This window comes from Mustela nivalis (genome assembly GCF_964662115.1).
Source record: "Mustela nivalis genome assembly, chromosome: 18".
NCBI classification, from domain to species: Eukaryota; Metazoa; Chordata; class Mammalia; order Carnivora; family Mustelidae; genus Mustela; species Mustela nivalis.
The window spans coordinates 33,401,973-33,428,845 of NC_139037.1; the positions used below are offsets into that span (position 1 = coordinate 33,401,973).

The window sequence follows — 26,873 nt, forward strand, 5'->3', positions numbered from 1 at the left end:
TTAGAAGATTTTTTAATTTATTTATTTGACAGAGACCACAAGTAGGCAGAGAGGCAGGCAGAGAGAGAGGAGGAAGCAGGCTCCCCGTGGAGCAGAGAGCCCGATGCGGGGCTCGATCCCAGGACCCTGAGATCATGACCTGAGTCAAAGGCAGAGGCTTTAACCCACTGAGCCACCCAGGCGCCCCTCAAGTCCTGTTTTGATCCCTGACCACACGGGCACATCCCTGGGACTGAGGATGCCTCTTTCATCTGCTGTGCAGTGACCCGGTAGTGCTGACATCACAATGGTACTGAAGGAATGACATGGAGCTGTATTAAGAGGCTCCCAGAGCAGATTCAGCCACAGAGTGGGTCCTCGGCAAATGTGACTATCATTCCATCTCAAGGTGTTGCCCCGCACTGCACCCACACCTTTTCTCCAGTGCTTCTCTGGAATTAAACAATATGATGACATCTTCCCGAGCTGGCCACGCTTCTGCCTCTGCATCTTGTCTCAGTAGGCACACGGTGTCTGTATTGGTGAGCTCCACGAGGTACGTCAAGGATGCAATCGCCTGAAATGGGGGTTTCTGCCAGGATCGCTGTGGAAAACAAAAAGCAAAAAAGCCTTCCATCTCTCAGTACTTGTTAGAACAAAACCACAATGATACCACTATTTATTATGTTTTGGTGACTCAAGATTTTGTCAAATCCTTTAGATTTTTAAATGTGTATACTAATGCTGTTTTTAGAAAGTACAATCTGCAATTTGGATACAAATCCTCACTTTCAAAGCTTCAGATGATGGCCCCCATCGTAAACACAATGAGGAGCTGTGCCCATGTTTTGCCCCTACTGCATGCAAACCGCCTTAAGGGCAAGGATGCTCATTCTTTGGGGGGCCTGGCCTCGCTGGTCTGGTCAGAGGAAACCAGGCAGGCCTTTGAGGGGACATCTTTTTCCTGCTGCTGTTTCCTTTTACTGAGCCATCAGGAGAGGAAGCGAGCAAGCTTACCTCGAAGTTTGGGTTTGAGCTTTCCTCTTGAACTACCAAGTCACAGTGACTTTTGGAGTTTTGTCGTCCATGGAATGGGTAATATTTGAATAATGACATTTTCCTCGCTGGGCTATTGGGGAGTTAAGTGAGATAATGTATGCCTGAAGACACCCAATTCACTGCAGAAAATGGAGGGAGTGCAGCTTGAACGAGCTGGTTCTTTTCCTAAATCCTTCATCCTGGGACATGCAAGCCAGCTTCTCCTGCCTCAATGGGGAAGCCCTGGATCTCTGGGAGCCTATTAGCTGAGCCAAGTGGAGAGTTAAACATCCAAACTGACAAGGGGGTGCAGAGCTATTTCAGAGCACCCCACTGCCCCAGCAGATGGTTCTGGGCCAGATGGCTCCAGCGCAGGGGGCAAGGGGGAGGCAGCCAGGTGTTTATTGTGGCAGCAGAGATGTGAAAGGAAGAGTTCACTTGTCCACCTCCTTGCTCTCCTTCGGATTTCTACTCCAGAGGGGCCACTGCCCAGCCCTGACAGATGTGCAGTCTGGGAAGGTTTCCAGGTGCAGTGTTGGGTAAGTGGGCAATTAACCCCATGCCAGGACCTGTTCTGGCAAGATGCAAAGTAGGTGAGTGTGTCTTTGTGTTTTTTGGCTTTCCTTGTTCATGCTCCCTCACCTTCAACCAAAAACACTCTGCAAGGTAGGGATCTGTACTCCCAATTTGATGACAACTACCTCCCTTTCTCCCCAACCCCTTAAAACTTACCCATCCTAGTTCTATTATCCCTGGGGCTTTACTCCCATCTGCTGAAGTGATTAATCCAATGCAACAATCCATTCCAAGAATTCAGACCTTAAGATGTCTTTCCCTACCCCCAGGACTTCCCAAGTGAATTACTCTTGGTAGAATTTCAGCGTCACCACAGCTCAGAGAGGGAGCAGGTGCAGTGGGTTTTTCATACTGTTTGGGAGAGCACCTGCCCTACCCATGGGAGGGGACACTGCAGAGAAGTCCAGGAACTCTACCACTTGCTAGTTGTGTGACTCAGCTTTGAGCATCCAAGATTGAATGGAAATAAGAGGAAGGGGTAACAGAGATGTCCACAGATCCAGATGGTATCAACATGGAAATGGGGAATTGTGTTTCCTGCAGTTGTCACAACATCCTTTCCCATCTAATGATGAGCCACATTTGGCCAGAGCCCAGCCAAGAACTTCGCTCACTTGAGAAATACTGTGTTACAGGGGCCTGCACTAGTGTTCATGGGCTACTGTGACAGCACCACAGAATGCGTGGTTTATGCAACAGACATGCATTGTCTCACAGTTCTGGAGCCTGCAAGTCAGAGGTCAAGGTGTCAGTAGGGCTGGTTCCTTCTGAGCGCTGTGAGAGAAGGGTCTGCTCCTGGCCTCTGTCCTTGGATTGTAGACAGCCTTCTTCCCCCTGTGTCTCTTCACTACATCTTCGCTCTATGAACATCCATGTCTGTGTCCAAATTCCTTGCCTGTATAAGAATGCCAGCCATATTAAATTAGAGGCCCACCCTATTTCTTATGCCCTCATCCTAACTCATTACATCTGTAACGATCATATCTCCACATAAGGTCACATTCTGAGGTACTAGGGATTAGGACTGTAACATGATTTTGTGCATGTGTAGAGTGGGGAGGACATAACTTGACCCCTAACAGGGCTACACATGACTCTGTTGTCATACAGTCTTGAATTCCAGTGATGGGGGACCTTCCTTAGATGAGTCCTTCAATGACTCTAAGCCTCAGTTTCCTCATCTGTAAAATGGGGGGCAAAGGGGCTCTACCTGGGAGGGGTGTTTTCAGGAAGAGCAAAGACATTGTAAAGCATTCAAATTAAGGCTTGGAACAGGTAAGTCTTCAAGGGACATCAGTTGTTATGATTATTCCACATGTGATGCCACATGGGAATTCTCCACGCTACCCCAAAATAAGGGCACATCAGGGCATGGTACTGAGCGATGAGAGGCCAGACCCATTCCTCAACTGTGTCCCTAACCAGGTCTCTTGTTGCCCAAGGCTCGAGGAAATGCTGTATTGAAAAGAATAAAGATTTCCATTGCAATGAGGATTCCTTTGGTAAAGAAGCAAAAGATTTATGAGAGTAAGGAGTATGAAGCAGAATTAATCATTCGGGTAATAGCAATGAATGCTATTTTATGTTTTTAACAGAAGTAAGATTTTTTTTTTTTTTTCCCAAGCAGACTCTTCCTTGAATCTTGGTTTCTTTTGTCTTTGGAGAGAGCAAGCAGTTCAGGACTGAAGTTCTAGCAACTCGGAACAATTCTCTGGGAATCCCCCCACTTTGCCCATTTCAGTCTCATTTTCAAATATTGTGAGTGACCAAAAGGGAACAGATTCCTGCTGAAATGTGTCTCCAGTCCCCCAAACCTAAAGGTCTCCTGTCTGCAACAGAAAAGCACCACAATGGCCATGTTCCTATCCAATTAGGAGCCTGAGCTGATAAAATATTTCCTGCCAAGAATAGCAATTCAAGAGAAAGAGAGAGAGATTTTCTTCTTCAAAAGTATGGAAAAAAGGCTTTTAATCAGAGAAGCAGATCTTTCTTTTTATTACTGAGGATAATATGATATGAAATTCTCCTCAAAACTGCACATAATGAAGGCAAAGGAATCATGGGAAAATTCCCTCTGTTTCTGTAAAATTCTGATGGGAAAGGGAGCATTGTGAAATGTTTGGGTTAGTTAGTCTGAATTAGTATCTACCTTTTCTCAAGAGAAGGACATTCTCTTTTTAGTCAAAGAAATAACCTGACTGCCTGTGGTAGGCTGAATAATGGCCCCTCCAATATGCCCATATCCTGATCCCTGGAAACTGAAAGTTACCTTAGATAATGTGGTAGTTAATTTTATATGTCAGCTCAGTGAGGCTATGGTATCCAGTTGTTTGTCTGAACACCCATCTAGATGTTGAGGTGAAGGTAATTTGTTGTTGTTGTTGTTGTTGTTAATTTTTGGATCTGATTAACATTTACACCTGTAGTTTTTGAATCAAGCAAATTACCCTTCATAATGTGTGTTGAGGGGGGTGGCTCATCCAATCAGTTGCAGGCTTTAAGAAAAAGACTGAGATACCTCAAAGAGGAAAGAATTCTCCTTAAGACTGTCTTTAGGCTCAAGAGAGCAACATCGAGTCTTCCCTGAGTCTACACTGTACCCTGACAGCCTGCCCTACAGACTTTGTACAGGCTAGCTCCCACCGTCATGTAAGCTAATTCCTTAAAGGGCACCTGGGTGGCTCGGTGGGTTAAGCTGCTGCCTTCGGCTCAGGTCATGATCTCAGGGTCCTGGGGTGGAGTCCCGCATCAAGCTCTCTGCTCAGCAGGGAGCCTGCTTCCTCCTCCTCCTCCTCTCTCTCTCTCTCTCTCTCTCTCTCTCTGCCTGCCTCTCTGCCTACTTGTGATCTCTGTCTGTCAAATAAATAAATAAAATCTTTAAAAAAAAAAGATAATTCCTTAAAATAAATTACCTATCTATCCATTTACCTACATATCCATCTATACATCCTACTAGTTCTGTTTTTCTGGAGCATTCTGATGAACACATATGGCAAAGGAGACTTTGCCAGTGTGATTGAGTTAGGACTCTTGAGAGGGGGTGAGTATCTTGGATTATCTGAGTGGACTTGACATAATGACAATGAGCATTATAAAAGGGATGGATGTAGGAGAAGTCGGAATCAGAGAAAGTGATGTGCTGATCGGAGCAGAGATTGGAATCTTGTGCTTTGAATATGGAAAAAGGGACCACAAATTGGGGAATAGAAGCAGCCATTAGAACTATAAATGACAAGGACACAGATTCTCCTGTCAGGGCCTCCTGAGAAAACATCCCTGTTGACAACTGACTCGACTTTGGGTCTTTTGACCCTGTAATTGTAGGAAAATAAATTTGTGTTGTTTTAAGCCACTAAGTTTGTGGTAATTTGTTACAGCAGCAATAGGGCACTAATATAGTGACCCAGAGCTACCAAAGGGATATTGTTGAGTATGTGAAATTAGAAGTGCTTTTAGAGCTCTGTATTTTAAATATGTATAATTATTGTCGTTAAGGATTCATATTCTTACTATGTAAATAGCTCTTATAAATAATTAAAAAGGCAGACATCTCACAACAAAGACTATTTTTTTTTAAAGATTTTATTTATTTATTTGACAGAGAGATCACAAGTAGGCAGAGAGGCAGGCAGAGAGAGAGAGAGGAGGAAGCAGGCTCCCTGCTGAGCAGAGAGCCCGATGCGGGACTCGATCCCAGGACCCTGAGATCATGACCTGAGCCGAAGGCAGTGGCTTAACCCACTGAGCCACTCAGGCGCCCCTCACAACAAAGACTATTGATGAGAAACTCACAGAAGAGATGATGCCAAATATCAACAAATGTTTTGGCCCTGCTGATGATCTTAGATATGTAAGACAAAACAATGAAATACTGGTTTTTTGTCCACCTAATTAACAAATGTCTTACGTGGTAATAGAGGGGGAAAAGGCTGTAGTGAGGCAATACTTTCAAACATGCTAGTGGAAGTGCAAATGCAAACATTCAGAAGTTATCTTCACAACACATATCATGGGCTTTGAAAGTTTGTATCTTTTCCCTTACATGTTCACTTGAGGAATCCAGCCTAAGAAAACAATTGGGGATGTGAACAAAGATGAATGCACAAGTGTTACATCACTCTACATGATGTAATGAAAATAACTGATAAATGTCCATCAGTGTAACAACAGTTAAGGAAATTATACATAATATTATACAACCATTAAATAGAGTGTTCTAAAAGTCTCTGTGCTGCAGCGGTGCTAGCAAAAATAATGGAGCAAGAGATTCCAAAAGTCCACCCCTCCATAAAAGCAATGGAAAAAGAAACTGGCAAAAATGGTCAGAATCTACTTCTGACAACTTAACTAAAAAACAAAAGCAAACAGCAACCAGGGGAAAACTTCATCAAGAAAAGTGACTGAATCTCCATTAAACAGTGAGCCTTGTCATATTTTAACTGACCCTGGTCCATTCCCTGCTCCCCAGCTCTGTGGTAGCCTTGAAAATAGCAGTTTGTAATCCCAATACTGGTTGCAGAGAAGCAGAACAAACCTCAAGAGTTGTAATTATTAGTTTTGAGCAATTTGGTGTTTCCCAGGAAGACCAGTTTAAAAAGCTTGCCATTACTTTACCTAACGCAGTATTCACCCAGTTCTGAAGCAACTACATGGGAGCATTTGTCAAAAATACTTACAGGCAAATGTTTTAGCTGCTGCTGGCTGAGGCAATGAATAACAGTTGGGGCAAACAATAGATTAATCATAAAGCTTGGGAGGAAAGGCAGGGGAATGAAACGCTTTGGGGAATTAAGGGTTTGAAAAGCTCCAACTTATTCCTGGGAATCTAGAAGGCCATGTGCATTCACAGGATGTGCACATGCTCAGGAAAGAACTGAGAAAGCCCCCAAACTCTCACCTCTGTCTGACCTTGAGATTCTGGACGAACAAGAGAAGGGTAAATCATAGTTATAAATTTCCCAGCTGATTGTTGAAGGCATGTCCTAATACACACACAGTCTATCTTCAAAGACTGGGAAACTTCTTTATGCCAGGCATTTAACAAAATCTCTAATTATTATCTGACCACTAAGCTGGTGGGACAGAGACTTCAGTGGTCATACATGACAAAGAATACAGACTTTACAAAATTAGTTTAGAAAAGCCACTAAAGAAACAGCCACTACAACCAGAAGCAACAAACCCATAGGATCATCTGATTTGCAGAGTTTCCATTTTAGAATATTCAAAATGTCGAGTTATCAACCCAAAATTACAAGTCTTGTAAAGAAACAGGAAGTATGGTTCATATCAAAAAACTAATCAATAGAAATAGCCCCCATGAAGTCCGGACATCAAACTCATTCTCTTCAAAAGATAGACATTGGCAGAAAACAAAACAAAATAGAACAATAAGAAATGAAACAAATCCACTGTAAGCTGTCTATGAGACAACAGAGACCCCAAATACAGGACGGAAAAAAGGACAGAACAGAAGGGAGAAATAGACAGTTCAATTGTGATAGTCCGACACTGATAGTCCACTTTTGACTGTGGAGAGAAGTAGACAGATGATCAGCAAGAAAACAACAGACTTGAACAATGCCATACAACAGGCAGACCTAACAGACACCTGTAGAACACTATACCCAACAGTAACAAAATACACATTTTTCTCATATGGAACATTCTCCAGGAGACAATATGTTAGAGCACAAAGGGAGTCTCAGTAAATTTTACAAGATTGAAATTATACAAGATATATTCTTGCTATAGTGGAATTAAGCTGAAAATCAAAACAGAAGATAATCTGGAAAATTCACAAATATGTAGGAAGTAACAACACGTTCCTAGATAAACAATGAGTCAAAGTCACAAGAAGTCACAAAGGAAATTAGAAAATACTTAGAGATGAAAAACATGAAAATACAATGTACAATGTACCTATGGGATGCAACAAAAACAGTGCCAGAGAGAAGTTTATAGATGTAAATGCCTACAATCAAAAAGAAATCCAAAATTAATATCTTAACCTTCAACCTTAAGAGCAAAAATAAGAATAAATTAAACCCAAAGCAAGTGGAAAGAAAGAAATAATAAAGATTAGAGCAAAGATAAATAAAATGGAGTCCAAAAAAAAAAAAAAAACAACAACAGAGAAAATGAACAAACCTGGAAATTTGATCTTTAAAAAGATCAAAACAATGGACAGAACTTTAGCTAGACTGACCAAGGAAAAAGAAAGAAAACTCAAATTACTAGAATGAGGGGGCGCCTGGGTGGCTCAGTGGGTTAAGCCGCTGCCTTCAGCTCAGGTCATGGTCTCAGGGTCCTGGGATCGAGTCCCGCATCGGGCTCTCTGCTCAGCAGGGAGCCTGCTTCCCTCTCTCTCTCTCTGCCTGCCTCTCCGACTACTTGTGATTTCTCTCTGTCAAATAAATAAATAAAATCTTTAAAAAAAAATTACTAGAATGAGGAAGGAAAGCAAGGACATTTCTACTGACCTTACAGGAATAAGATAGGATTAAAAGAGAATACTATGAACATTCAGTTTGGAAAGGGAAGTCCTTCCAATAAATGGAGTTCAGAAAATTGGATACCCACATGTAAAGAATAAATTTGCCCCTATTTCATACCATATACACAAATTAACTTTAAATGGATAAAAGTTTAAAATTTAAGAGCTAAAGCTATAAAACTCTTGAAAGATAAATCTTAGTGACCTTGGATTGGGCAAATATTTTCTTAATTAAACATCAAAAAAGCAAGCAATCAAAGAAAAAATAACTAATTTTGACTTGATAAAATAGAAAACTTTCGTGCATTCAGGGTATTAAATAAATAAATGAATGAATAAAATGAAAAGATGACTCATAGAATGGGAGAAAATATCTGCAAATTATGTATTTGATAAAGATCTAACATTCAGAATATATGAAGAACTCTTACAACTCAACAGCTAAAGGACAAATAACCCAACTGAAAAATGGACAACGGACTTGACTAAACATTTCCCTAAAGAAGATACGCAAATCGTCAACCAACACATGGAGAGATGCTTCATATTAGTCATCAAGGAAATGCAAATCAAAACCATACATAACAAGACACCATTTGATACCCACTAGTAAATATATCAATACATAAATGGAAAACAGCAAGTGTTGGCAAGGACAGGAAGAAATCAGAGCATTTGTACATTGCTTGTCAGAATGTAAAATGGGGCAGCCACCTAGGAAGACACTTTGGTGGTTTATCAAAAAGTTAAACATAGAGATACCATATGACTGAGCAATTCCACTATTACATACATACCCAAAAGAACTGAAATCATATGGTGACACAAAAACTTGCACACAGGCAATCATAGTAACATTGTTCATAATAGCAAAACAATGGAAATAATCCAAATGTTTATCAACTGATGAATGCAGAAATGAAATGTGGATATCTAGACAATGAAACATTATTTGGTAATAAAATGAACTTGGAAGTACTGATCCATGCTTCACTGTGGATAAATCTCAAAAACATTATACTAAGGGAAAGAAGCCAGTCACTAAAAAAAATGTCCAAAATAGTGACATTCTTATAGAAAAGAAAAGTTGACTAGTGGTTTTCAGGGACTGGAAGTGAATTCTTAAAGGATATGGGGGTTCTTTTTCAGGTATTGAAAATGTTCTGGAATTAGCAGTGACTGTTGCAAAAGACACCAAAAACAACTGCATTGTGCAGTTCAAAGTGGTTAAATTGATAACACTTCATTTTTTTGTGAATTTTGTGAGTTTTATGAATTTTATCAATAAGAAATTTTTATTTTTTAATTTTTTATTTTTAAAGATTGTATTTATCTATTTGACAGAGAGAGAAAGAGACAGAGAGAGAGGGAACACTAGCAGGAGCAGTGGGAGAGGGAGAAGCAGGCTTCCCGCTGAGTGGGGAGCCCAACACAGGTCTCAATCCCAGGACCCTGGGATCATGACCCGAGCTGAAGGCAGATGCTTAACAACTGAGCCACCAGGCGCCCCATCAATAAACAAATTTTAAAATAGTAACTGTATTAGAGTAAAATTTGTCACTTAAAACTATTAAACAAATTTTTTTAAAAACTGCCATGACACGGGAAATACCTTATTTAAGAAAATTACGGATGTATCAATTCCCAATTATGTAAAAAATCAAATGTGTATTATAAGCAAAAAAAAAAAAAAAAGACATAACGCTAAATGTTCATGATGATTATCATTGGATGTTAATTTATAATTTTTTTGCTTGTAGCTGACCTACATATCTATCTACATAATTATAAAATTATCTAAGCGAACATTATTAATTTTTGTTTTTTAGTTCCCTAGGTAATGTGAATATTCTCACTGTGAAAAGAGAAAAGAGTACTAACAAAAATTCCCCTCCAATTTCTACCTGCCAGTTGGCCAGTTTAAGCCTAGTGTAATCCAGATCATTGTCTCTTGGTTTACAGAGGTATACGCATACTCATTATTCTGCAGTTGCCCCATCTTACCCATTCATCTCAGAAAGCTGCTGGTGCACTCACAGAGCTCTAGCCTCTCGTTTTTAACATCTCCCTGAGACCCCACACTACCAGTGTAATGCCTGTATTCAACCATTCTCTTTTTGGATAAAAGGTTCATCATTTCTGTGTTTTTGCTCTACAAATAAACTTTCTTGGTTGTGCCTCTTTGAGTACATGGGAAAGATGTCCCCAAGAGTGCCACCAAGCAGTGACATTACTAGGTCATGGGTTCTATGCTCTTAAAAATTTTGTTACAGGGGCGCCTGGGTGGCTCAGTGGGTTAAAGCCTCTGCCAGGGTCCTGGGATCGAGCCCCACATGGGGCTCTCTGCTCAGCGGGGAGCCTGCTTCCTCCTCTCTCTCTGCCTGTTCTCTGCCTCCTTCTGATCTCTGTCTGTCAAATAAATAAAATCTTAAAAAAAAAAATTGTTACGGACTCTCTCACACTGTCCTCTGGAAAGGATGCCCTGACGGCTGTCCCACCTGCAATGTACGAAGTAACATGCCCTGCCATTGTGGCTGTTATCAATATTATTTTTGCCACATATTTCTTTATAATTAGAAAAGAATTAGGCATTTCCAATATCTTTTCCTTTACCTGGGGCATCAGTAACCACAATGAGCACCACTGGACAGAGGGACGCAAGTTTTAACACTGGTGCTGACTGATTTATCAGGAGAAACCCCACTTAACCTCATTTTTGTTATCCGCAAGTGAGGGTAATTAGAGTGGTCCTTGGAAAAACAGGAATGAGTCTGATATCTGTATAGCTATTTGCAGTTTGCAAGGTACTTATGATCCACAAATCACCCTGTGAGCCTCAAGGCACTTGAGCAAAGCAGTGCTAGATCTGAATTCGGGTTTCTCCCCTTACTGACTAACTGGGTAATTGTGGATCCCTTGCTCAGCTTCTCTGAGCTTCCATGCCCTTGTATGTGGTAGAGTGGGGCTTATAGCAGTGCCCACCTCATGGCTGGTGTGTAGGTGAAGTGAGATGACATGCTTGGTATATAGAATGCCTCCATAATAATCAAATGGATGATATTAGTAGCATATGACTACACAGCTTATTGTATTACGGAGAGCTGGCTCCTCTGGTTTTCTTCCTGCTGCAGGGGAAGGACAAAATGTGGTTTGCCTTCACTTCTAGGCAGATCATACAAAGAGGAATCTGACCCTTCACACACATTTTTTAAAAGCTTGGTTAATGTTTCCGGTTCTGCGTTTGATGAGCCACCAAGTTCTAGTGTTGAAAGAACCAAGTGAGAGGAGTGTCTTAGGGGATAGCAAGAGAAGGAAGGCAGAAGAATCTCAGCGGAGAGTCACGTATTCCACACTTGGAAAAGCAGCAACAGAGAACCAGCTTGGAGGAACCATGAGGACTGGGATGGTGGACTTCTCCAGAGGAAACCTTCAGTGCTTGAGATTTAAAGAGCCTGTGATATCTTGGGGGTTTTGGAAGACCCCAGTACATTTGCATACTCAAGGATGGGAGAGGGGGAGATACAGGTCTGTTGTTCTAGCTGAACAATTGAAGGGAAGATATATTATGTCTTTGGTTTTGTTATTGCTTTGCTTTTTAAGTCTACTTCATTTATCTCAACTCTTTTTCAGCTATGAATTTAAGACTACCATTACCAAGTTATCATAAATTTTCAAAATTCTATCAATTATTTGCAGAGATGTTCTGGTGGAGTAGAGTCCAGTGCATTCTAAAGCATGGTACACAGGCCATCAACAACCGAAGAGATGATTATTGGAGTCCCACAAGCATTTCTTAGTAGTTACTTATTATTTTTAGTAGTCAAATATGTACACATATGCCTATTATTTTTACTGGTTTTCTGTTTGTGATAGTTATGTGAAAGTTCCTCTATACATAAATTTATTTGAGTAGAATGAATCCATTGAAAGGAAAAAATTAGAACTATAGGACAAGTAGTTCTAGGATATCACAATTATTGTGCAGTGATTTAAGATTTGGGGAAATCTTCCAGCAGGCAAGAGCAATCCACCACGCATGTTCAGAAATGAGTGGCATAACCTGCTCTTAATCCTCTTTGGGGCCATGTGGAAGTAGAATAACAAATCAAGGCAATTCTCCTCCACTTTACAGCCATTTCTTTATACATACCACCCACCCCGACCCCTGCCATGTGGCAGCAAAGTTCTCTCTTACATTCCATACCATCCAACCACCTGTCTCCTCTAAGTGCATTTCTTATGGAGAACACGCATGTTGCCCTAGAGAATGTGCTTGTGTATCCCCGTTCCAAAAAATGACCTCTTAAAAAAACCCCTGCCTCCTGATCTGAGAGCTGGCTAAGAGCTTTCAACTTGTTCCTATTGGTTCCATTTTATATAATTTTATCAGAGGATCTCACCAGGAAAATTAAAGTGATTTACCTAGCATGTCCAAATTGGCATCATTCACAGATATGAAGAAATGTAACTTCTGGAAAATCTTGGATTTTTACACATTATGGTTTTAATTAGAAATGTTAATTAAACACATGCTAACCTAAGGCTGTCAATAGGAGAAAATATTTGTTAAGGGTAAATTTCCCAGTGTGTTGTGTGACTTGGCAAAGTGTAAATATCCTGGTGACAACTTCGTGTTTAGTTGCAAACCCTTCAGGCCTGGAGTGTGCACATGTGAGTTCTAGACCCACCTTTCCTCTGATTATCTAAATAAAGCAGTTCTCCAAACTATACCTCAGTTTCCTCATTTGTAAAATAGAGGAGCCATGACCTCCTTCATGTGATGATTGAGAGGGTCAAATGAGACAGCTTCGGGTGTCTTGTGAAGTCAAGACATTTTTCTGAATGCCTCGTCACTGTGTTCCAGCCCTCCGTTTTCCTACAGCCCAGCTCTGAGGTCGAGGGAACAGATGAAGGGTTTGCTTCCTCCAGCTCCAAATGGAAAGGCAAATAACTCGCAGCAGGGCTGAGAATTCCAAATATTAAGAGCCTTCTTGTGTTTGTTGCTCCTCTCCAGTGCTTGGCAATAATGTAAGGCAAATATCAGAAACCCAGTGGGGAATTAATGTTAAAAAAAAAAAAATCCTGGTGTGCTCTGATGTAATTAAGCAGTATAATTAACGTCCTCTGGTTGAAATCAGCCGACAGAGGACACGGGCCCCCATTTCAGAGACAGCAAAGGTGCCAAAGTTCATTTGTTTCTTCTGAGGTTTATTCATATTTTATGTTTCATGTCATTCTGCTTCAGGAAAACAAAAAACTGTGTGCATGTGTCTCTTTTGCCCTCCCAGTCTGTAATTTCCTTGAGGGAAGATGCCATGTTGTGTTCATCTTTGCTTCCCTCTGGGTATCTATCACAGTCTGACATGTGATTAGTCTTCTCCAACCTCAGGGAGGTCGAGTGTCTCCCATACCTACCATGGGAAATCCTTACTGTGGACAGAATTTGCATGCTTCTTCTGTTGATAGAAATGGTTTTTTAAATTCTGAATGGAAGAGGTGTCGAATTTATTAACAACATGGTACACTAGTCCCTGGCAAGGGTGGCTTCTCAGAGTGGTACGTGGGGCCGACTGGGCATTCATTCATTCAACAAATATTTATTGAGAATCTTTTATGTGCCAGGCAATGTGCTGGATGTGTGGGATGAATGAGGTTAAATAAGGCTGCGGGTGTCCTGGCTCTCATGAAGCTTATATTCTAGAGGGGACAGAAGAGAAAGGAGAAAACCCAGGTCATATGTTGACAGCTGATGGTACTTTTGATAAAGGACACCAAGGGGGAGGGCAGAGGGTGCATGGGGAAGGCCTATCTTAAAAGAGGACCTGAATGAGGTGAGGAAGGGAACCACAGAAAGATCTAGGGAAGAGTATTTTCAGTTAACGGGAATAGCATGTTCCAAATCCTAGGATGAGGACCAGCGTGATGTGAACAAAAAACAGAGAAAGATTGAGTTTGCTAGACCATGGAAGAAGGGAAGAGTACCGGAAGAGATACAGATAGCATCACATGACAAGGATGCCATTTCTCCTACAAGGAAAGGGGAGCCCTTGGAGGGCTTTGAACATGGGAGTTCTGCAATTTCATTGGTCCCGTTAGAAGATCTCTCTGATCGCCGTGTGGAGAAATGACCACATGGAAAACAAAAATAGGCTGTGGACCTGGGAGGCTGGTGGAAGAAGAAAATGATGGAACAGATGTCGGAAGTGAAAATGGAAGTCCAGTAATATGATATGTCTTCCTGTCCCATGTGGAAGACCTCTGAATCTTGGGTATTTACAGCTCTAAGAGTCTATCATTTCATGACCCCTGAGTTCAAATCTTTCTCCCCATAGTTGGGTCCAATTGTTGGTCTGGCCGCGTTTCTTATAGCAAAGTCATGCAGGGATCAAAACTCATGACAATTCCTCATCTTGAACCTGAAAACCAGAGTCTCTTTTTGTATTAGACACACCAGTGTCATCATCACAGTCTCAGGCTACCAACTCAGGTGGGCAAGAAATATATATTTACTGATCTACTCACTGAATGTGGGAAGTAGAACAATGGCCCCTAAAAGATATTCAATCATCCTTGTCCCCAGAGGCTGTGACCATATGGCAAAGGGGACTTAAATTGGTACACGGAATTAAGGTTGCTTATCAGCTGACTGTAAGATTATTCTGGATTATGCAGGTGGGCCCAATGTAATCACAGGTGTCCTTAAAAGTAGAGCAGGGAGTCAGAGAGGGAGATGTGACTGTGCAGAGTGATCCAATGTTTGCAGGACTTGGCCCACCATTACTGGGCCAAGATGGAGGAAGAGACCCCAAGTTGAGAACCTGGGGAGGCCTCTTTTCTAAAAAAGACAAAGAAGGAAATTCTCCCCTAGAGTCTCTAAAAGAAATACGGTCCTTGTAGACGTCTTGGTTTTAGCCCAGTGAGAAACAGTATCAGATTTTTTTTTTAAGATTTTATTTATTTATTTGACAGACAGAGATCACAAGTAGGCAGAGAAGCAGGCAGAGAGAGGTGGGGGGGGAAGCAGGCTTCCTGCTAAGCAGAGAGCCCAATGCGGGGCTCGATTCTAGGATCCTGGGATCATGACCTGAGCCAAAGGCAGAGGCTTTTACCCACTGAGTCACCCAGGTGCCTCTCAGACTTTTAATCTTCAGAACTGCAAGAATTTGTATTGTTTCAAGCACTAAATTTATGGTACTTGTTACAAAAGCAAGGAAACTGACACACTGCACTTCATCATCATTATTTGTCCCCCTTCAACTAGGTAGTAGAAAGTTACACCCAGCCAATTCGAGATTTCCTTTCCCCCCAGGATTGTTGCTACGTGCTAGGGCCAGGGCTAATGGGTACCAAGAGGTTGGAGTGGGGTATCTGGTCCTTAGTTGTCATTGATCCACGCTGGTGTCCTCTAAAGAAATATATTGTATTGACTGATTCTCACCCGTGACTGTGTCATCCTTCACTCCTGACCTTAGGGCCTCTCCCAGCCTGGCTTCTGCTGTTAACTACTTGTGTGTTACTCTCACAGCAGGGAGGAATGGCTGTTCTCCAACCTCACTCTGAAACCCCAAGAAATGCTGGGCAGCTGGGTCTGCCCTTTCTGTCTAGACGTGCCTTGTGGCTTTCACCTCTGCTGCTCCTTCTCTATGCTGGGTACTGGAGAATTCCTAGTGGGAGGCTCTGAGAAAGGGAGATGGTGTCTCTGCCTCAGATTTCCTAGGGTAGAAGAGCTCTTCTTAGGAAGACACCAATCTATATCCCCCTTTATTCCCATCCAATTCTCTCTCTCTCACCCAGACTAAAGAAGTTTTATATCTTTGGGGGCAGCAAAATCTGCCAGGAACTACCAAATATTCTACTAAATCTGTTTTAAGCCTGCACCTTGCTTATAAATCAGATTCCTCTGCTCATTGATTCCAATGGGACACCCCTCTCTTGAAGACTACCGGATGGTCCATGGCTTCCTGCCCAGTGGGGAGGGCTATGAGATAACAGGAAATATCTAGGAAGGGGAAAGGTTGATTAAGAAATACCTCCAGATATTTTCCCTCTCTATCAGCAGTGCTATGGGCCAGTCACTGTCACATTTGCTAGAAAGCAGGCCTGACCACCATGACTATGACTGGAGTGGGATGCAGAGGACCAGAGAAGGATGGGGTGGCTGGGTGTGAGAAAAATCTGTGGCAGAGTCATCGGGAAAACCAGACTGTCCAGTCTGGAATGTGAATCAGGAATTGGGGAGTGGCCCAGTTGGCTGCTACTGATTGCAGAGGCAGGAAGATCCACAAAGAGAAGCAGAGACAGATGATCACAGCAGAGGAGAGTAATGGGAATGGTCCACAGGGTCTCTTGTAAGGGAAGAGCCTGCAACACCAGGTCCCTGAAAGCTTGTTGGCCCAAAGCTCTGACAGCAGCCTTTTCTGGATGCCAAGAGATCCCTATTCTCCTCAGACTCAGGTGGCCATACAACCATCCTATCACTTGAGGCAGCTAAACGGAGCTCTAACACTACATTTCATCTTATTGATTCCAAAGACCTTGTGTCCCCCAAAATTCATGCATCGAAGTCCTAACCCCCAGTACCTCAGAATTTGACCTTATTTGCGTGTTAAGAGGTGATTCAGGTTCAGTGAGATCATGGGGTTGGGCCCTTTTCCAATGTGACTGGTGTCCTTATAAGAAGAAGATGTCTCTCTGGACATAGTTGGGTGCAGACATGTCCAGAGAGAAGACCATGTGAAGACAGATGGCATCCACAAGCCAAGGGGAGAGGCCATGGAGGAAACCAACCCTGCTGACCCTTTGAGCTCATAGACTTCCAGCCTCCAGAACTGTGAGAAAATGCTTTTCTCCTGTTTAAGCCAACTGGTCTGAGGTACTTTGAATGCAGCCCTAGCAAACTAATGTAAGCCTTAAAACCCTTTTTCCTATGGCCATGCAGTTGAGGGAGAATGGCTTTGAAGGGCAAGAGAAATTTTCTTTCTTTTTCTTTTTCATTTTTGCCTGCTCCTGGGAGTTACTTTGGAAAACATCCCTTCCTCCCTCCTCGATGGAAAATGGTGGCCTGTCTCCCAGCCTACCCCTCCCCCATTCTTCTTTATGCTTCAGTTTCCTGATTGGATTTCTAACCCCAAAAGGTTGGATATCTTTATCTTGCAAGACCAATCAAAGCTTTTGGTGAGGGAGAAAAACAGGTCTCCAAACCGTATCCAGAGGCGTTGCTTCTTTCATGCTCTGGCTCTGAATTCAAATCCTCCTCAGCCGCAAACCTGGTGACATGACCTCTCCAGATGTTTCTGGGGTACAAAGTCCTTCCCACAGCCTCTAGCAGTATTCCAGAAGGACCAAACCTTTATTGCTCAGTGCTCACAGGGAGATGCTAGGTGGTATGCAGAGAGACATTTTCCATGCGGGTGGTTATGTATTTATTTTCATGCATGGTAGAAAAAAAGAAAGTCCGCACACCAGACTTGTGATTTCAGGTACTGTTGTTTACGTGGAGGCGAACACAGGTGTTCGGATGTACTAAGTGCCACTGACACAAAGGATATGGCAAAAAATCGGGCATAAGAGCGGCGGAAGCTTTGGGGGTAGGACCGTCACAGGCAAGCAAGGGCAGCACTGATGGCTGAGACAGCAGAAGGGGCTGGACCACTGGTTTGGGAACAGGTGGCTTGGGAGGCGTCAGGTGTGGAGGGGCAGGAGAGGCTTCCTGTCTGCCCCCAGGTCTCCGTTCCTCCCTCTCTGTGATTGCCCCCAGATAACCTGACCTCCCGGGTCTGTGTGGCAAGGCTCCAACACACATGGAACGTTGCCAGCGAAGCCAGAAAGGCCCCCGGGGGAATCCGTGCTGCTGTGGGGGCTTCTGCTTCCGAATGCGTACGTGTTTCTGAGGCAGGACGGGGCTGCATTTTTCCCAAACTCCCTGGTCTTGTCAGAGGCTAACAACCTCAGCTGTGAAATGAATTTGACTCCCTCTGTTTATGCATGAGACAAACGCAAGCCCTTTCCCTGAGCCCAGCCACTCAGCAGCACCCCTGCAGGGAACACAACTGTCACAGACAACGACAGAACCCACCCCGCTGAGAAGCCAAAGGTGGCATCCCAGTGAGGGCGTGGAGGAGAGGAGGCAAAGACGCAGGGGGTACCTGCAAATGGTCAGTCTGTGCGGCACGGACATTCAGGTAAGCGTGGAGGCCTGTGTCCCCAAGCACAGGGTGACACGCCAGCAGCCGGTTAGGGTGGGGCTACCTCTCCCTGTGCAGCTGAAAGATCACTTAGCTGCAAATAGTTATGACTCCCTCATTTGACTGAGTTTTAGCTTGTTAGTTCTAAGGAGCTGTTAAAAAATTGAGTATTATGGGAAAGCATGCAACTGTGTGGGCCTTTTCTGATGTAACTGTACGTCTCTGGCTATATTCATCCAATGGCATTTAAGGCTCATTAAATTTTGAATCCTGTGTCACCTGCCTTCGGCTCAAAATAGTTCTCCGTGTGCCTTTTGTCTCTCAACTCCATTTTAATGGAAATTGTTTCCATTCACCTCTCTGTTCCCTTCTTCCTGCTAGTGACACCCGAGCTTTAATAATCTCCAATGCCGAATTGTTCACTCTGTGACCCTGTCATTTGGAGAATACATTGGACGTTGGCGGAGGTAAACAGCTGATGGTAAAAATGTGGGGGTTGCTATTAGAATATTCCTTCTCCTCCTCCCCCCCCCGTTCCAGCCATACACAGGGATGCCCCGGCACCTGCTCACCGACAATGTTGCCACTACTGGTAGCTTTGTCAGAAGGTGGGTCACGTCTCCTGTCTCAGCACCGGAAAGTTTCTGGGTCTAACACAGGAGGAGCACACACCCCATGTAAAGGCAGCAGCCATTAGTCATAATAAATAAATCTCACCTAGCCCTTGATAAGTGCAAGGCACCATTCTGAGTGCTTATAACTGGATGACTTAGGGAACTGTCCCCCTTGGTGTAGATGAAGTAACTGAAGCACAGAGAAGTTAAGTGAATTGTCTGAAGTCACACAGCAATTAAGCCCTGGATTTGAACCCAGACCATTGAAGCCAGAAGACATACTTGCAGCCAATCCCCTATACCTGCCACTACACCTCTCCAACTGATGATTTCCACCTAATATCAGACAAGAATTGCATGTTTTTGTATTTTTTCCGAGAATCCAGAAATCTGATTTCATTTACATGAAATGTCTCAATTTTTTAAAATTGGCAAAAAAAAAATCATTTTTTTTTTTTTTTTAATTCTTCAAGGGTCAAGCAAAATGCCTCTATGAGCAGGAACTGGTGTGTGAGACCTCTGGTCTAAATGAACTTTTTTTTTTTTTAACCCCAGTGGAAATGTGCTATAAAACACTATATTATTTTAAAATGTTCTTACGGTATTTCTCTCTCTCTCTCTTTTTTTTATTATGTTATGTTAGTCACCATACAGCACCTCATTAGTTTTTGAACTCTTCAAAGAGAGCCAAACAGCCATCAAATTCAAACCTGTCTGCTCCCACAAGACACTTTCTTCCCTTGGAGCTGACAGAGAGCCCAAAGAGCGGGCGGATCCCAGGGCGGGAAAATCAGAAAGTCACTGTGCCTCCCAGAGCAGGCAGCTTCTCCAGTCATGACTGCTACGCTGCTGCTCGAAAGAAGGGTTCAGGGAACCTGCCTTTGCGATTGGTTGACACCTGCACAACGTTCAGTCAATGCGGCAATTGTAGCAACCAGCACCAGAAATGTCAGCTCTCATTAGCCGGCATATAAATCTGCCTCCCTGAGAAGTGGGATGAGACAACCACAGAGAAAATGCCAGGAAGCAGGAACATATGTTGATCACACAAAGAGAAGCTCCGACAATGGGTGTCTTCCTCCACAGCCCAGGCACCTGGAACAGGAAGGCTTTGTTTTGCCTCAGCCCTCGGTGCCCCCGTAACAGGAGGCTGGGCAATGTGTTCCACCATCCGGGGTGGGAGGTTCTGCTAAGTGTTTGCTGACACAGCTGAACGGTCGTAAAATGTCATAAAGAGTAAATGACTTGATAATGCAAACCAGTAATTACCATGTGGTACATGTTCATGCTATTTATATATTTTAATACCCTGGTATGAACGTGCCTTTCCAAATAGTACATAAATGCTCTAGGCTTTGTGTAATTCATTCCCAGCAGCCACAAATACGCATCTCTAGAAGGAAGTGCCCCTTCCCCTTCCTTTTTGCTCATTTTGGATCTGCATTCCTGGAGGCCCACCTGGCAGGGATGAAGTTTAGAATCTAGGTGAGGTCCAGTGGGGTGGACTCTAGAGCCCAAGACTGAGAAAGAATTCTTGAGACATCTTTGGTGCGAAATGGTGGTTTAAAGCACGGGGACAGGACCTGTGGGCAGGAAGAGCTGCTGCCCAGGGTTGTGAGGGGTGGCTGGTTATATACTAAGGGGTTGGGAACAGAAGGGAAAAGGGAGGTTTCAAAAGAACTTTCATATGCTAAGAGGGCCTACAAGATACCAGAGGCCTTGAGGCCTTGCCATTGTCAGGTTAAGGTGGTTTTGCCCCTCTAGCAAGGTATTAACATAAGATGGGAAATTCCTGGAAGAAGGTCACAAGTGTCCTACCCAGGAGTGAGGGGTGGGGTGGGGGGTTGCGGGGTGCCAGCTTGTGCTGTCCTCAGCTGGCCTTCTGGTCCCTCATCAGCGGGAATGTGGCTAGTGGAATGCAGGTGTGGATACCATTGGAGGAAACTCAGGAGAAGCTCTGCCTTTTGCAAGACATCTTACTCCCCGCGGTCTGAAGGGGCGGGAGGTAAGCAGCATGCTGACACCTGCGTGGAAACAGCTCTCCAAAAAAGAAAAAAGAATCCATGATTTGTAGTTTGCCGGTTTCCATGGAGTAAACACTTCCACCATGGTCAGTTTCAAGCTTCCAACGCAGAACATGGAGTTGGGAAAAGATGCACACGTTCTGCTCTGGGGAGCCAAGCTACCTCTAGAACACCGTTAGCTGGAGGTCATGGGCCTGATACCTAACTGGCCTCAGCCACTGCCTCAGCCCCTCCTTGCACGCAGACGAATAGGATGCGACCATAGGTATAGAATCATGCTCCATTCTGTATATTTCCCAAGATGCCAAGCCCCACATCTCTTATTGTGCAAAAGAACTTTAGTTGGGGAGCTGGTAGGAAATCCCATTCCAGACCTGGAGTGGGAAGGAATATCTGCAAGGGGACACAGCCATCTGCCCTTAGTCTCGAGGGCTGGAACTCACCACCTCTTACTCTCAACTCAATGCTCTTTGCACTAGAGCCTTTCTTCTGTGCACCCTGATTGCTACCCAGTAGACACAGCCGTCCTTTGTGCCTCACCGGCTCTCCTCCCTCACTGGGCCGTGTGTGTGTGTGTGTGTGTGCATATTGGAACAGGGGGCCTGGCAGGCTCCCAGAGCCCTGCATGGTGATGATGGTTGCCAGGTAACAAGGAGGCATCATGGCGGGGAGCCATCCTTGACAGTTACAGGTAAATGGGTGCCGCAGGGAATAGAGCCTCCCTAGAGGAAGAGAATTGGCAATGTCTGGTGTGAGGGTCTTGAGTCAGTAATGGGGTATACAACCCAAGAAGGGGGGCCTGGGGAGACATTATGGCTAAAACAGACCTTGAAGAAGCACTGGTTCATGCCCATGTGTACTCAGTAGGGAAACTGAGACCTGATGCTAGGAAAGGACTTACCCAAGCTCACACCATTCGTTGGTGTCAGAACTAGGGCAACTGGCAGTGGATGAAGCAGGATGTGAGGCTCCCACTGAACATCACCGAACAGGAAAGAAGCCTCGTATGACAAACCAGCCCCAAACAGCAAGTGCTGGAAGTTCAACAGTAACATCCAGGGCTGCATGCCTGGAATGAGTTCTGCAGTGCTGTCCCTGTGCACTGAGGAGCCTTTTCAGCCCTTCCCACGCCAGCCCCCGGGGGGAGGGGAGAGAGCCAGGAAGCGGCAAGATGGTGGAGAAGAAATGATGCTCACGTCATGGTGTTGGGGCGGGGGGAGAAGTTCCCAGGGGTCACTCGGCTGAACAGATGGCCAGCAGATATTGGTTTCAACCCTCACATGGTTGAGTAAATAATGTTTAAGTTTTTCTTGCCAGCCTGGGGAGCCGAGCAGATCACACCGAGTGGAGGTACCTCCACCTCCTGCCCGCATCATCTGCTCTTCCCGGGGTTTTCATTTCCTACCCTGTTTGTGCTTTAGAGCATGGCTGGCTGGTCAGGAAGCCTGTGCCCTTGGAGGCAGGCGTATGTGTGCAGGAAGAGAGAGGGAGGAGGTGGAACAGGGCAGGGGGGCACGGGCAGCCTGGCATTTGATTACAGCATGTGCCTGGATAGCACCTGTCAGGTTAAATCACAGTCAAGGGCATCACAGGCGAATTGCCTGGGGGGCGGGGTGTTGGTCGTGTCTTAATTCTGGATAACAAAGAACCTCACAAGACAAAACCAAAGGGGTGCCCTTGATCTGCCTGCCAGTAGGATGGTTTCTCCATCCACGGATCAAAGAGCTGGATCTGGTGAAATTTCCAGGCGAGACTCCTGTGTTCTGACCCTGACTCAGCCACTCACTGGTCTTAGGCATTTCTCTGAATTCCTCAGAGCCTTGGTTTCTCTCTGAGTCCAGTGAGGATGTTGGCATGGGCCCGGACTATCTTCAGGGGGAAGACATGATTGAATGAATGACGTGTGCATGAAGGAAGAGGAAGAAGGGAGACATACAAGATGGATTAGGCCAAAGAGTCTCTGGTACAGCAAACATGGATTCACTCAACCAACATTTCTAGTCCCAACTTGATCAGGCCTTAGAACACAGAAGGCACAGTCCCATGCCCAAGGAGCTCACCTCTGAGTGGGGAGACAGATAAAGGGGTGGAGGCTGAGAAAATTAAGGCCATCTCACCTCAAGTTTAGCTGATGTGGGAAACAGAGGCAGAAGAAAATCATTAAAATTCCTCAACTACTGACAAGCCCTTGAAACAGACAGAGTGGCTTTCCCCTGGGGACTTAACTGCCCTCACCTTTGAGGTTTTGGTAAGGACAGTCCAAGCCTGACCAACCCCCTACCCCAACAGGTCCGACCAGGATCCTGTAAATCTACTTTAGGAAACTTAATCTCTAAACCTCCAAGATAGTGTCGAGAATCATTCCCAAGCATATGGCCCACTGATATACATCTAAAGGGTCTCACGAGAAGATTTTTACTACTAGTAATAAATAACATTTCTCCCAACAATAGCTAGCCCCTCGAGCTCCTGGAGACCTTGCTTCCAAAAATCCTTACGTCATCTATAATCACCTTTGTCCTCACCCACCACTGAGTCCACCCCTACTCTGCCTTTAAAAACTCTGACTGTAATCTGGTTCGGGTTCCAAGTCCCTACTCTGCTATGTCGGGTATACTTGGGCCCAAGCTTAAGCTTGTCAAATAAACCCTCGTGTGATTGCATTGGTGCTTGGCTCCTTGGTGGTCTCTCAGATGCAAAGACTCGGGCATAACAAAGGAACAAAAAAAGCACAAGAGTCACACTGCCCAAGCTCACATTTCTGTTTGTCACCAACATGCTGTGTAACCCTGGGCTGGTAACCTCTGTGCCTCAGCTCCCTCATCTATATAATGGGCATCATGACAGTAGCTACCTCACTGAGCTGTCTGAGGGCAACAGAAACATAAGCAAAGCCACTAACAAGGTGCTCTGACCCATGGCAAAGGCTCAACAAAGGTCAGCTCTTGTTATTACCAAGTTTTATGGCAGTGATAGCTCGTCATCCTGGGGAGCACAAGGAGAAATGTCACCCTTGGTAGGGGGATGGTCAGAGAGGACTTGTGGAAGGCTCAGCTGAATCTTAAAGAGCAAGCTAAGGGTCATCCAGGAAAAAAGCAAGTTCATTCAACAAATACGATGGGGCAGGGACTTTGGCAAGAGCGGAGAGTAAGACAGACAGGGTCTCTGTTTTTGTATCTCACATTCTGGATCTGGGGCCAGTAAACCTGTTCCATGAAGGGTCAGACAGTAAATGTATCAGGTTTGTGGTCCATACAGTTTCTTCCACAACCACTCATCTCTGCTGTTGTCATAGCTGTGAAAGCAGCCACAGACAATACAGAAATGAATGGGTATGGCTGTGCATTCATAAAACTTTAATTTTGAGGATGTTAACTAGATTTAATGTGGTGATCATTTCGCAATGTATACAAATACCAAATCATTATGCCATACACCTGAAACCAATATAATGTTATGTATCAATTATATCTCAGTAAAAACCTTCAATTTTGAGCACTGAAATTTGAATTTCATATCATTTTCACACCATGCCAATATTACTTTTCTTTTTTACCTCCAAACATTTAAAAATATAAAAAAAAAAACATTTTTATCTTCTGAGCCATACCAAAAATAGCTTATTTAACCCATGGGCCATAGTTTTCAGAGTCTCGTTTTAAAGTAACAACAGACATAGAATCAATAGAAACATGAAAATATTGGGTAGCACTAAGGAGATAATTACTCCTAATACTATGAGGTAACCACGAGGAAGAAGGTTCTGATTCAGTTCAGGTGGAATTCTCTATGAGGAGTTGAAATTCAGGATGAAATCAGAATGATCAGATAAAACCAAATATTCCTAAGTCTGGACCAAAGGAGGATCCACTCAAAGGTAGGCTCAAATACTTGACATGTTGAGAGCAGAGACAGCCAGGATGTACCTGGAGCATAGGAGTTGTAAGCAAGAGGGAGGAATTGGCTGGAAAAGAGAAGGAAGATCCAGAAAAACAGAGAGGGAAAGCTGGAGTTTATAAGGAACCTATCTGTGATTAATTCAGTATCTGTGGAACTGGCCTTGGTTAGACTGAAGGAAAATATTTGAAAAGAAATTCACTATGTAAATAACTTTTGTGATTTCTTTTTATAGCAGGGGCAAAAGAGGGAAAGTATGAAATAATGCTGAAATGCTCAGCATTGGTCATTATTGTCTATGGGCTCTAATGAGTCTATTTCTCCCACTGACGATGGGATCAGGCTGAGTTCTGCAGGTGCTCCAGGCATGGACCCTGCGTGGCTTCCCATGTGTACATAAGTCGTTCCCCACAGCGGAGTGGAAATGATGGACTGAGCGTCCATGCATCGGATTTTGCTAATGCCTGCCTTAGCTCTCAGGTGGTGTCACCAAAATACTGTGACGAGATTGATTTAGTCAAAAAATCAACTTCCAAGAAGGGGGTGGGAGAGAGAGTTCTGGCATCTGGGGCTCTTCGTAATGGTATGGGTCTTGGCCCCCTGCCCCATTGGTCCCCTCTCACTGACCTTGCTGTTCCAGTTGAAAGGAGAATTAAATGTCTTAGAAGGAATTTTTATTAAAAAACAATAACAACACCACCTGTCAAAAGAGGCTTTTCTACATATCAGTGGGTTGAAGGTCAGAAAGAGGGATATCTCCATGCTTGGGCAGTTGTACCAGATGAATCTTTAATTTCGGAGTGTTGGGAATCTGGATCCCCACCTCTCTTCACATGCACACACACACACACACACACAGGAAAACTCAAGCGCCTGGGCGACTCCTGCGATCCTGCACTAAGTGGTTTGTAAGCCATCCCCAGTTTAACTTGAGCTTCCGCAGTTAAATAAGTACCTCTTTTTTTTTTTTCCCCATTCCACAGCTGTTGCCATCTGCCTAATTTCAATCAATTAACTTTTGCTTAAAAACATTAAGTTTCTTAATACTGTAACATTGGGCCAATTGTATGGTAAGTCCTGAGTTTGAAGGAGACAAATCACTCACACTGGCCTTCCTGCGGAACAAAGTCATCATAGGAACGATATCTTTGCAGGAACGGCAGGCTTCATAGATGGTGCGGGTCCCCCGGAGCCTGGAATGCCTCGTCCCCACCCAGCGGGTCACCTGGCCGCATGACGTCCCTTTCGGGAGCCAGAGCAGGGGCTTTCAGGGAATTGCTACACAGGCAGAGTGGGCTTTTCCATAGAAAGACATTGCAAGGCTGATTTAGAGACCAAGCATCAGAAAGACAAAGGGAAACTTGAGCAGAAGGTAGGGAAAGGAAGTGGGGTGGACCATTAAAAGCCTGAGGAGAAGAGGGGAGGCCTTTCTGCAGTGGGAGCCCCCTCAGCCTGCCTGTCTCCACCTCTTGGGCCTGACTGCCTCTAATCAGTCTCCAACGTGACCTGATCCTGAACTTGGGGAAACACAAGGTTTTCTTTGAACTTTCAAAAAATGAGCAGAAGACATGAACAGACACTTCTCCAAAGGAGACATACAAATGGCTAACAGACACGTGAAAAATGTTCATTATCATTAACCATCAGGGAGATTCAAATCAAAACCACATTGAGATACCACCTTACACCGGTTAGAATGGCCAAAATTAACAAGACAGTAAACAACAAGTGTTGGAGAGGATGTGGAGAAAGGGGAACCCTCTTACACTCTTGGTGGGAATGCAAGTTGGTGCAGCTACTTTAGAAAACAGTGTGGAGATTCCTTTAGAAATGAAAAAACAGAGCTACCCTATGACCCTGCAATTGCACTACTGGGTATTTACCCCAAAGATACAGATGGAATGAACAGAAGGGCCATATGTACTCCAATGTTCATAGCAGCAATGGCCACAGTCGCCAAAATGTGGAAAGAGCCAAGATGCCCTTCAAAAGACGATTGGATAAAGAAGATTTGGTACATATATACAATAGAGTATTATGCCTCCATCCGAAAGGATGAATACCC

The 26,873-nt window shown here is 44.0% G+C and overlaps 1 long non-coding RNA gene across 1 annotated transcript; it reads left to right on the top strand.

The window, feature by feature from the left end:
• Positions 1-328: 328 nt before the first annotated feature.
• LOC309853844 lies at positions 329-20,137 on the top strand. The gene is made up of 3 exons (XR_014305986.1): positions 329-1,556; positions 18,655-18,740; positions 19,531-20,137. It is a non-coding gene; the product is annotated as an uncharacterized lncRNA (long non-coding RNA).
• The last annotated feature ends 6,736 nt before the right edge of the window (positions 20,138-26,873 follow it).